The sequence below is a fragment of the Dioscorea cayenensis genome, unplaced genomic scaffold (genome assembly GCF_009730915.1).
Source record: "Dioscorea cayenensis subsp. rotundata cultivar TDr96_F1 unplaced genomic scaffold, TDr96_F1_v2_PseudoChromosome.rev07_lg8_w22 25.fasta BLBR01001974.1, whole genome shotgun sequence".
In the NCBI taxonomy this organism is placed as follows: Eukaryota; Viridiplantae; Streptophyta; class Magnoliopsida; order Dioscoreales; family Dioscoreaceae; genus Dioscorea; species Dioscorea cayenensis.
In genome coordinates, this window is record NW_024088365.1 from 6023 (window position 1) to 16213 (window position 10191).

The window sequence follows — 10191 nt, forward strand, 5'->3', positions numbered from 1 at the left end:
TGTAATTTTGCAAATATTCTAGCGCTCATTGCTGCCGGAGCTTGGCTCATTTGGCTTTGTCGCTGTAATTTTGCCTTTAAAAATATTTGACCGAATCTTGATATTACTATTGTAATACCCTGACTCTGTGGATACCTGTACAAAATTATATTCAGGATAATATCATAGTTGCAATAAGATTTTTTATTTGTAGAGCAATTTTGTTGAGGAACCCCAAGTAGAAAGAGTAAGAACCTAAGTGTGAAAGCTCTAGAAGATTTTGGATTCAAAAGTAATGGCAAAGGATTGACATGAAATGTTTCTGAAAACCAAGGACTGTAAGGTAAGGCGGTAGGGATCTTTTTGAAATAATTTATTATAATCCAGGGACCGTTGGACAGTTTATGAGGACCTTTTTGCAATATTAGTTTTTGATTCAGGGACCATTGGTGGCTTTTCAGGGGCCTTTTTGTAAGGAATTTTATTTTTCAGGGACTGACTGTGAATTTCGTCAGACTTTTAAATAAAGAGATAATGTTGGAGATCTTCAAGTATGTGGTTTTTTCTTCATCTTCTTCATCTGCTTCAGTAACCCGAGAGAAGATGAAGCTCTCTTCTTCTTCTTCTTCATCAAGGGCTTCAAACTAATGAAAGAAGAAGAAGAAGAAGAAGAAGAAGAAGGAACTTGGAGGTTTGAGAGAAGAAGGAACTTGGTGCTTGATTGGTAAGGTTTTAAATAATTTTGTTTGAAATGTATGGGTGTAGGTTTGTATGTTTGCATGTGTGATGGAGAAGAAGATGTTGGTGAAGAAGATGTTTATTTGTATATATGGTTGGTTAATGAAGAAGAAGAGATGTATATATGTGTGTGGTTTGTTGATCAAGAAGATGATGGTTTGGGAGAAAGGTTGATGGAGAGGATGAAGGATGGATATTAGATGATTTTATGTGGAAAATATTTGTATTTGGAGTGGGATTTTGTATGGAATGAAGAAGGAATTCTCGGGTTTTTATTGTATCATTACTGTAGCACAGAGATTAGGGTTTTTTTTGGGTGATTAAGTTGATGATGATGGTGGTTAAGTTGAAGGTAATGATGGTTAAGTAATGATAATGATTGAGATGGTGAGGAAAATGATTAGAAGTGTGTTGGTTGAGTTAAATTGGTTTGGTTGAGTTGGTTTGATCAAATAAAGTTAAGTTGGTTGGAAATTAAGTGGTTGGTTTAATTGATTAGGTTGAATTTGAAGTTGGGTTGGATGAGAGTTGTTGTGATTGGGTTTAATTGAATTGATTTTGTATAGGTTTGATCAAATCAAGATGAATTGTGGTTGGACTTGAATTGTTTTGGCTAGGTTAAGTTGGTTGAGGTTGATTTGGACTTGGTTGAGATTTTGGGCTAATGACGTTGTGGTGAACCAATTCAAGGAGAATTGGGTTCAGTTGAACCAAGCTGGTTCAAGAGACTTTGTATAACAATTGAACTTGGTTCAGTGGAATTGAGATTGGATCAGGTTGGTTTAGGAGGGTTTAGCTTAAATTCAGTTGGTTTGAGTGCAATTAGAGACCAGTTTGATTATGCAATGTTGGGTTTTTAACCTGTTGGAGTGAATGGGCCCAATTAGAGAGTCAATTTCGTAATTAGCCTGTATTCATTTTATTCTGTTCTCCTGTTAGGTGTTGTTCAGGCTTGAGAGGGAGTTCCAGGTCTAGCTAGAAACCCAAGGGAGACAAGGTGAGTTGGTAGTGGCTATTATTTGGAAATAATTGTTTAATTATTTCATTTTACATTCCTTAATGTTTTATATTGTTAAAGATTTCTTATATTTATTTGCAGTATGGCAGAGCAATCATACTAGTATATCTGGTTTTGACAATTAAATTATGCGTAATTCTTCAAAGAGAATGCCTATGATTATTCTACATTGCTTGAGTAAAGTTTTATTGGTTATTACACTGGCATTGAGACTTTATTTGATTTGAAATGAGTTATTTGTGTTTATTTCATACTTGAAAGCATTATTGTTCAAAGGCGAGTATTTTCAGATTGTTATGTGATTCGCAAATTGTGCATTGATTTATATTAAAAGCTTTGGATACCCTTGTGTTTATCATTTTTGTAGGGAAATGGCAAATATTTTGAATATTGATTTTTGTCCTGGTTATGGACTCCTCGTTGTGAGATGTATGATTGTTGAGTTTGTATGGTGACCCTACTACAGTAGGCGGTCTCCATAGCTAGCCTGTTGAGGTGCCGTGGTAGACCAGCTGATTACTATGAGGGCCAGCTCAGGTGGGAGTGTCGATCCCTGACTGGATATTCATCGGGTAGCCGGGGTCACCGACCGGTGAACCGATGGGTCAACGTCAAGGACATGAGTTCTTTGACGGCTCTGAACCTAGCCGCGGCCACGGCGAAAGTTTAGAAAGTTTTCTAGACCATATTATGCTGGGTGAGTGTTGAGTATTGTTTTATACTGAATTTGCGATTTATGTTATTTTGGATTGTGATGAGGGGGTGAAGCCAGCTGTCGCTCTTAGGATGGTTACGATGGATCCATTTTCTCTCTACTGTTGGTGTCGTGATTGTGTAGCGGTTGTACAAGCATGTTGCAGTAATTGTGCTCATTGTATCCATATATTTGAACCTGTAGCTGTGTAGAGTTGTTAATCATATTTCTATAAGTCTCATTTGTTGTTTCCAGGGTGTCGGTTTTCCAATTAAAATGGATTTCTTAACTGATGGGTGCCACATTTACCTCGGGAAAGGGGGTAGGTGTGACAACTGTGATCAAGGCCATTGCTTACACCAGAGAATTCACCAACAACCTCATTGATCCCATTGGCAAAAGATTCATTCAATTTAATTATTCATGTGCTGATGGTCCTTTCCTTCTCACTCATGTTGCACCCAATCATGCCCTTCAAGTGAGATCCATCGGTTTTTTCATGACCAATGCTAACAACTATGTTTCCCTCGCATGATGCTTTTCGCAGCCTATGAGTGATAATTCTTCTGACGAGATTTTTGCCATTGAAGTTGCTTTGTAGACAGCTCTTGAACATTGCATCAAAATCAAACGTATCCTTTGCTCTCATCATGGCGCTCTAGACATTCTTCAACGACCCGGTCCCATGCTTTCTTGGCGATTTCATCACCAAATCAACAATCTAAATTTTCTCCTGGACATGTGTCAAAGATCAAGCATCGAAATCATTCCTCTTCCCTAGATCAGACCTGCTGTCAATCTAGCCACTCTGGGATTTCTCCATCGACATCTCAACTTATTCCTTTACTGCCGATACCTTCCCTGATGGATTATGCAATCATTCACTAGTTATGGATACTTTTTCTTTTGATTGTTTTATTTCTGTTCTTCTTCCTTCCTAGCTTTGTTTCAGATCTTTTGTTTGTAACGTTTCTATTTTTTAATAAATTTAGCTTCTTGGTTGAGAAGTTCTTCTTTAAAAAAAAATCAAAAATCAAAAATCCATTTTTCATAGTCAACAGAGTAGATTTTATATTTATAAAATGAAACTCCTTGAATTGATATAATGACTATGGGATCAAAATATATCTAAGAACTAGGTCTAGACCAAAATTTGTTGCAAATGATTCGTATGGGTTCAATAATATTACTAAATTATGTCCTATCATCTAAAAGCTAGTTGGTGTGAGCATACAAAGATCATAAAACACAATTAGTCTAGTGGTTAACTTGTTGAAGTCATTTCCATGGTATTGAATTAACCATCCAAAGCTTCTGCAATTGATGGCATAATATCACAAAATTGGTGGCCTATCTAGAACTTTATCATGTCATATGGCCTATAAAGAGATTCTATTAGCTTACCCGTTATTGTAAACTCATTGATAAATACTAGAAAAATTATAAAATAAATAAATAAGAAGGTACTACTAATAAATATATTCAGATAAATAAATTCTAAAAGTATTTCTAAAAAAAAAGAATAAATCAAGAAAAAGGGAGAATTATATACTTATATTTATATACATATATATTGGGGTATTTCTGCAAAAATAAAACCAAAAATACAAAAATAAAAAAATATAAGATAAAAAGAAAATAATTAGAAAAGGAAGAATGGAAAAGCAACATAACAATATGCAATGCCATGGATATAAAAACAAGGGAAAATTACTGTTCACCCATCGTCATTTCCAAAACTTCCCAAAAACCACCTCCAACTTTTACACACCCCGGACAACCCTCCGTTATATTTTACATTCTCTTTAACCCCCGCAGTAAGTTGAAGTGGGTCCATGATATGAAATTCCTTTTTGCCCTTTGCAAAATGAGGGAAAAAAATAGCGCCCAATCATATCATGTCCCGAACTTTTATGCATAGTTTTCCAATTTTTGTTTGCCTCACGCTTGCTTTTTTCTCAAAACAAAGTTTAGAAGGCTCATATCTTGTTCTTCTTGTTCTTGTTTTTGTTCTTGTTCTTGTTCTTCTTTTTCTTCTTCTCATTTGGTGTACTCAATTTTAGCTCTTCCGATTAAATTATGGAGAGTTTTTGTGCTATTGCTAGATACAACGGGGAGGGCTAGTGCTAATGTTCACGCGACCGACTTCTTAGGGAATGAGTGTTAGCTGAAATATGTGCGCGATGGGGGTCTCGATATTTCCCGTGTCGTGGGTGAAGTTTATCACACCCGATGGACATAAAACGGTTTTGTCTCATGCGTCACGTGCACTCCATCTTCAAATGTACTGTTGTTAATCTTGTTGTTGAGACAGATGATGTGGCATCGTATCCTACTAAAAACGAGTTCTGCTCATTGTAAGTTTCTTCTCGTTTATGTTTATATAGTTGTAGAAGCTAATTATTGTTTAATTATCCATGTCTATGTTTAAATTTATCAAGTTTCCATTTAAACAATATTATCTCCGTTTAACTTATTAACTTATTGTTTAACTTCTCGCGTCAAATACAGTGTCGTCGACAAGGAGACCGATGATGTGGCATCATATCCTACTGGAAATAACGGTTTTTTCCACGTCACCTTTGGTGTTGTCGACAACGAGACCAATGCCTGTGACGAGAAGGCAACCTGGGCGTCCTAGACGAAAGAGGATCGAGTCGTAAGCCATTGCCACGCTTCCGGTCACAATCGCAGATCGTGCAATGAATCTGTTGCCGAGTAGGCATTGTGTATATACTTCTTAGTATTGTTTAAATATTGAACTTTATATTTAAATATTGGCTTCTCTATTTAAATTTGTTTTTTTATCATTTAAACTATATTTTTATCCGCTTAAAATATACAACGCGATGGTGCCAGCGGTTCCCCAAGCGTAATTAATGCACGCTCGGTTACCCAAGCGTTTCCACTCCCGTCGCACATAAAAAAATCGGAGCAAGCCCGAAGCAGCGTCGTTGGATTTCACGGTATAAATGGGAAGGAAGAACCATTTCGTTGAACATACTCTACTGGCGCAACCACTCCTCTTCCTCTTCCTCTTCTTCTTGTGTGATGGTCATCCTGTCGAGTCGAACATTTGGTGTTCACGACATTCGCTCCATTCAAACCACATTTTTTAGATCATAAACTTTTTACAGGATGTGTCATGATTGTTTTCCTCTTGTCATCCGTAAACAACCTGTAGGTGAAAACTTTCTTTTTCTTGCCCAGGCGAAATGCTCGCCTTCTTGCTCTACGGGTAAGCAATGAGCGAAGTGCGTTTCGCCTTTGGGTCAAGAAAAGAAGGTTTCACTTACAAGTTGATTGCAGGATGATTACCGTAAAGAAGGTTCATCACATATCCTTTAAAAAAACTTGATCTGTAAAAAAATGTGGTCCGATCGAGCGAGTATTGTGGACACCCTATTCAAAAGGTATACTTGGACGATTCCGAGGTCCGTTATGGTTACGTCGTCCATTAAACAGAGAGTTTGAAGCTTAAACAGAGAATTTTTGTATTTCTTACATTCTATTTTTATCAGAGATTTGTATTTTAAGTAAAGGTCATTGTAATTATCTTGATATTTAATAATAAAATGAATGTTGTATTGTATTGTATAAAATGTATTTTTATCAGAGATTTGTATTTTAAGTATATTTTATTGTAATTACATTGATACTTTATAAGAAAATGTTAAACTAAGAAAATGAAATTTAAACAGAGCAAAATAAAGTTAAAGGGAATGAATATTATCGTAGATTTGTATTTTAAGTAAGTTGATATTGAATAAGAAAATGAATGTTGTATTGTATTGTCTTAAGTGCACATTCTATTTTTATCGGAGATTTGTATTTTAGGTACATTACATTGTAATTAAGTTGATATAATTCAATAAGAAAATGTTAAACAGAGAAAAATCAAGTTAAAGGGAGAAACCCGATACTTAAAGCGGTATTTTTAAATGAAACTTTGTTCTTTTAAATAGAGACTTTTGTTATTTTAAATAGAGAGTTTCAATACCTTTAGACGGGGTCGATGAAATGCCGAATGCTCGATGGGCATTCTTCGATGGGAAATATAAGTTGTTAAAGCGGTAAACTCTCAATTCTTAAACATTGATATCATTTGTTAAACAGAGACCTATATTATTAAACAGAGATACAAATAGTTAAACGGAGACAACAAAACTTAAACGGTAAAAGCTCATTATTTAAACGGAGACCTCATTTTTACAACTACAACCATATCAACAGAAAGGGTAAATGTAGATTATAAACATTACACAAATCACAACAATCAAAAAACCATTTCGATCGTGTACACAGACGAAAATGTAATACAAAACAAAAACCATAGCCGAGAGATCTCCCTGCAGACTAACAAAACCCCAGCCGATAAATCCCCATGCAGGCTTCAATGTCTTCCAAGAAAAACAAAATCACAAAACAAAAACCGAAAAATATCTTTTCGTAACAGAATAGTTAACAAAAAACTATAATCAATACATTAGATTGCAAAGTGATGAAATGCCGAATACTTGCGCGGGACTTCTCCTTCGAGACGCCGGTGGAAAGGGAAGAGCTGGAGACGTGAGTTGAGAGAAGACAAATGGCTGGAGACGCGAGTTGAGAGAAGACAAGTAGCTGTAGTCTTAAGAAAAACCCACCCACTTCCTCTCACACCGCCGAAATGGGTGCAGCCACAACTTCCCGTGCAAGGGCATTTTCGTCCATAAAATTTAAAAAACACTCCGTTTAATGCCGTTATGTACTTTGGGGGTTTGAAAATCATGGAGTGTAAAAGGAAGGGGTTTTTGGGGATTGCAAAACTATGGGGTTTTTTTTGGCAATATGGCAAAGTTTGGGGGCTTTTTTGGCAATTCTACCTAAAAACAAATAATAATAAAAATATATATAAAAAAATTACATAGAAGTTTTTGTAGTAAAAGGCACGCTACCCTCAGATTAAGGGTCTGCAATTCACAAGTAAAAGATGAGAGGTATTGCAAGCAAATAAATATTAATTAATAAAAAAAGGAAAGGGAACAATCAACAAGCTGCTCACCAAATAAGGAAAAACTCAACTACACTGTGCAAGCAAAAACATAAAATTGACAATTTTGGCATATTATAAGACAAATTCATGAATTTGCCATGGCAGGAGAAACATCATAGACTATAATGATAATAATAATAAAGGAAGATTAAGGATAAATAAAATAAAATCAAAATGGAATAATTACGTTAAACAAACTGAAGACTCTTGAAAATACTAAGGGGATACTTTATTTAAATAGACTTATATCATGGTTATTATCCTAATCAAACTCAAATTTTTGAGTAAATATTTTATCTGTTAGTGCCTATCCTATTTTGGATTGGAGTATGAAAAGTAGAGATAATGATGAGAGCGCTTCGATCCTCCATACACATTACTATATTTATAATCTATGAACGTTGCTGCAGATTGTTAGATTTCAATCCAACGGTTCTATATTATTACATTGTGAACTCCTTTCTTTTCACCCGGCCTTTGATTAGGATTAGACCAGTTAAAAACCATGGATCACAAATCAATTTTTTTTTATATTTCAGATGATTGCGGGTTTATGACTCCTATTAGGGGCAAGCCCCTAATATTAATTACCCCAGACAATGTCATCGGAACCTCCGATTAAGAAACAAGTGTGAATGAGAATTAACTGAGTAAACATAATAATTTTTTTTATTAATTTCAAAGATGCATGTGAACACATGATCATAGACAAGAATACAAAAGTAAGAGAGTTATTCTCTAAGAGAGCTTAACAAGAGATTTTTAGAAATAACTATTTCCATCATGCTCTTCAAACTTTTTTTTTTTGCTTGGCTGCTGTTCTTAGCTCCTTCACTAAAAGTATGTTGGACGCCCCTTTTGGCTCTGTGGATGTGGCCCTCTTCGATTTCTTTTTTATTTTTATGTGAGTTTATGTCTTGACACATCGCTCAGTTCAAGCTGCGGCCACTCTACATTTACGAGTTGCCTACTTGGTCACTTTTGCTTCTTTTATCGCTGAAGAGTTTGACTCTTTGTGTTTGTAAAATCTCCAGCTCCTTGACTTGTGAAACTCCTCACGTCTTTAGCTTCTTGGTGTCTTGAAACTTCAGAATTGCATTTGTCGTTTGCATGAGGTATTTAGTTCTTAACTCTTCAATGCTTTTGAGCCTTGACCATTGGATTTCTTTTAAGTCATGACCTTCAACATGGTTAGGTCATTAACTTGACAATTTTGACTTGCTTTTAAAATGGATTTCAAATTCTTTTTTTTTAAAGAGACCTCATAATGGGTTTCAAGAAAATCTTAACTTTTTCAATGAATGTTGACGAGAGACTTTTTTTTTTGTGAAAATTTTCATTCATTTTTTCTTTCTTTCATTCATCATTATTTTTTACTCTTCCTGTCATTTCAAGAAAAGATTTTTTTTAACTCTCTTTACTCCAACGAGCATCAACTCTTCTTTTTTGTATGAGTGTTGACAAGAAATATTTTTGTGAATTCTTCATTTCTTCTTTCTCTTTTTTTTACTCTTCTTTCCACTACAAGAAATTTTTTTTACTCTTCTTTTCATTCCACATTTTCCTTTTATTCTAATGAGTGTCAAAGACCTCAAAGTGAGCTTAAAGAGAGGATTTGATTTTTTTTTTTGGAAAATTTCTCTTTACCCCAAGAGTGTCAAGACTTCAAGGTGGAATGAGTGAAATTCATGAAAATTTCTCGATTACCCAAGAAAGTCAAGACTTCAAGGTGGAATGAGAGAAATCAGAAAAATTTCTCGTTACCCCAAGAAAGTCAAGACTTAAAGGTGGAATGAGGGAAATCAGAAAAATTTCTCGTTACCAAAAGAAAGTCAAGACTTCAAGGTGGAATGAGAGAAATTTCTTAGAAAATTTATCGTTACCCCAAGAAAACAAAGACTTCAAGGTGGAATGAGAGAAATTTCAGAAAACTCCTCGTTACCCCAAGAAAGCCAAGACTTCAACGTGGAATGAGAGAAATTTCTGAAAATTCCTCATTACCCCAAGAAAGTCAAGACTTCAAGGTGGAATGAGAGAATTTTTTTTTATGGAAATTTCAAGAGGAGGTCCTGCAAAGAAAAAATTACCAAATACCCCCAATGAATTCATCCATCATTCATTTTTTTATTTTCCTTCAATTTTTCCTTCTCTCTCTTTTTCACTTTTTCATCTCTTCTCTCTACTATCCTTTTTCCTTTCCTCCTTTTTGACTCATCCTTTTTTCATTTTTCCATCCTTCTTCATTTTTTTTCTCATTCATTTTTTTTAACTCATCCTTCATCTATTTTTCCCTCCTCCATTGGAGATTCATTCGTATCAATACCGCTAACATGATCTTACAACTTGAGCAGATAACAACACAATGTTACATGTTCTATTCCACAGACAAGAACTCTTGGCGAGTGTTAACTATCCTTTCTCCCAAATGCCCAAGAACAAGCATCAGAGAGTCAAAATATGAAAGCAATGGTGCCAAAACCCCAACCAAACATCTTTATGTCTTCTAAATACAGTGACCTTCGTCCCAGCACCCTCATCTTAGTTAGGTCACCAACAAGTGTGGAGGTCGCTGTCACGTCCCAGCCCCACAGCCGGGCCCATGGACAGATCGAGCCACATCCATTGGGACTGGGTCCCACTGGGTGCAAGGCCTCAGATTTGACCTGGTCAGAGTCAACCCTAACAAACAGATAAAAATATAAAACAAAAGCACAAATGGAATACCAG

General features: G+C 35.5%; 1 long non-coding RNA gene across 2 annotated transcripts; it reads left to right on the forward strand.

The window, feature by feature from the left end:
- Window positions 1-540: 540 nt before the first annotated feature.
- Window positions 541-3391, forward strand: LOC120257242. Of its 2 annotated transcripts, none has more exons than XR_005535592.1 (3): window positions 541-703; window positions 1657-1714; window positions 2103-3391. It is a non-coding gene; the product is annotated as an uncharacterized LOC120257242 (long non-coding RNA). The 2 variants fall into 2 exon arrangements; XR_005535593.1 differs by having other exon boundaries at window positions 1668-1714; window positions 1817-3391.
- Window positions 3392-10191: the final 6800 nt, after the last annotated feature.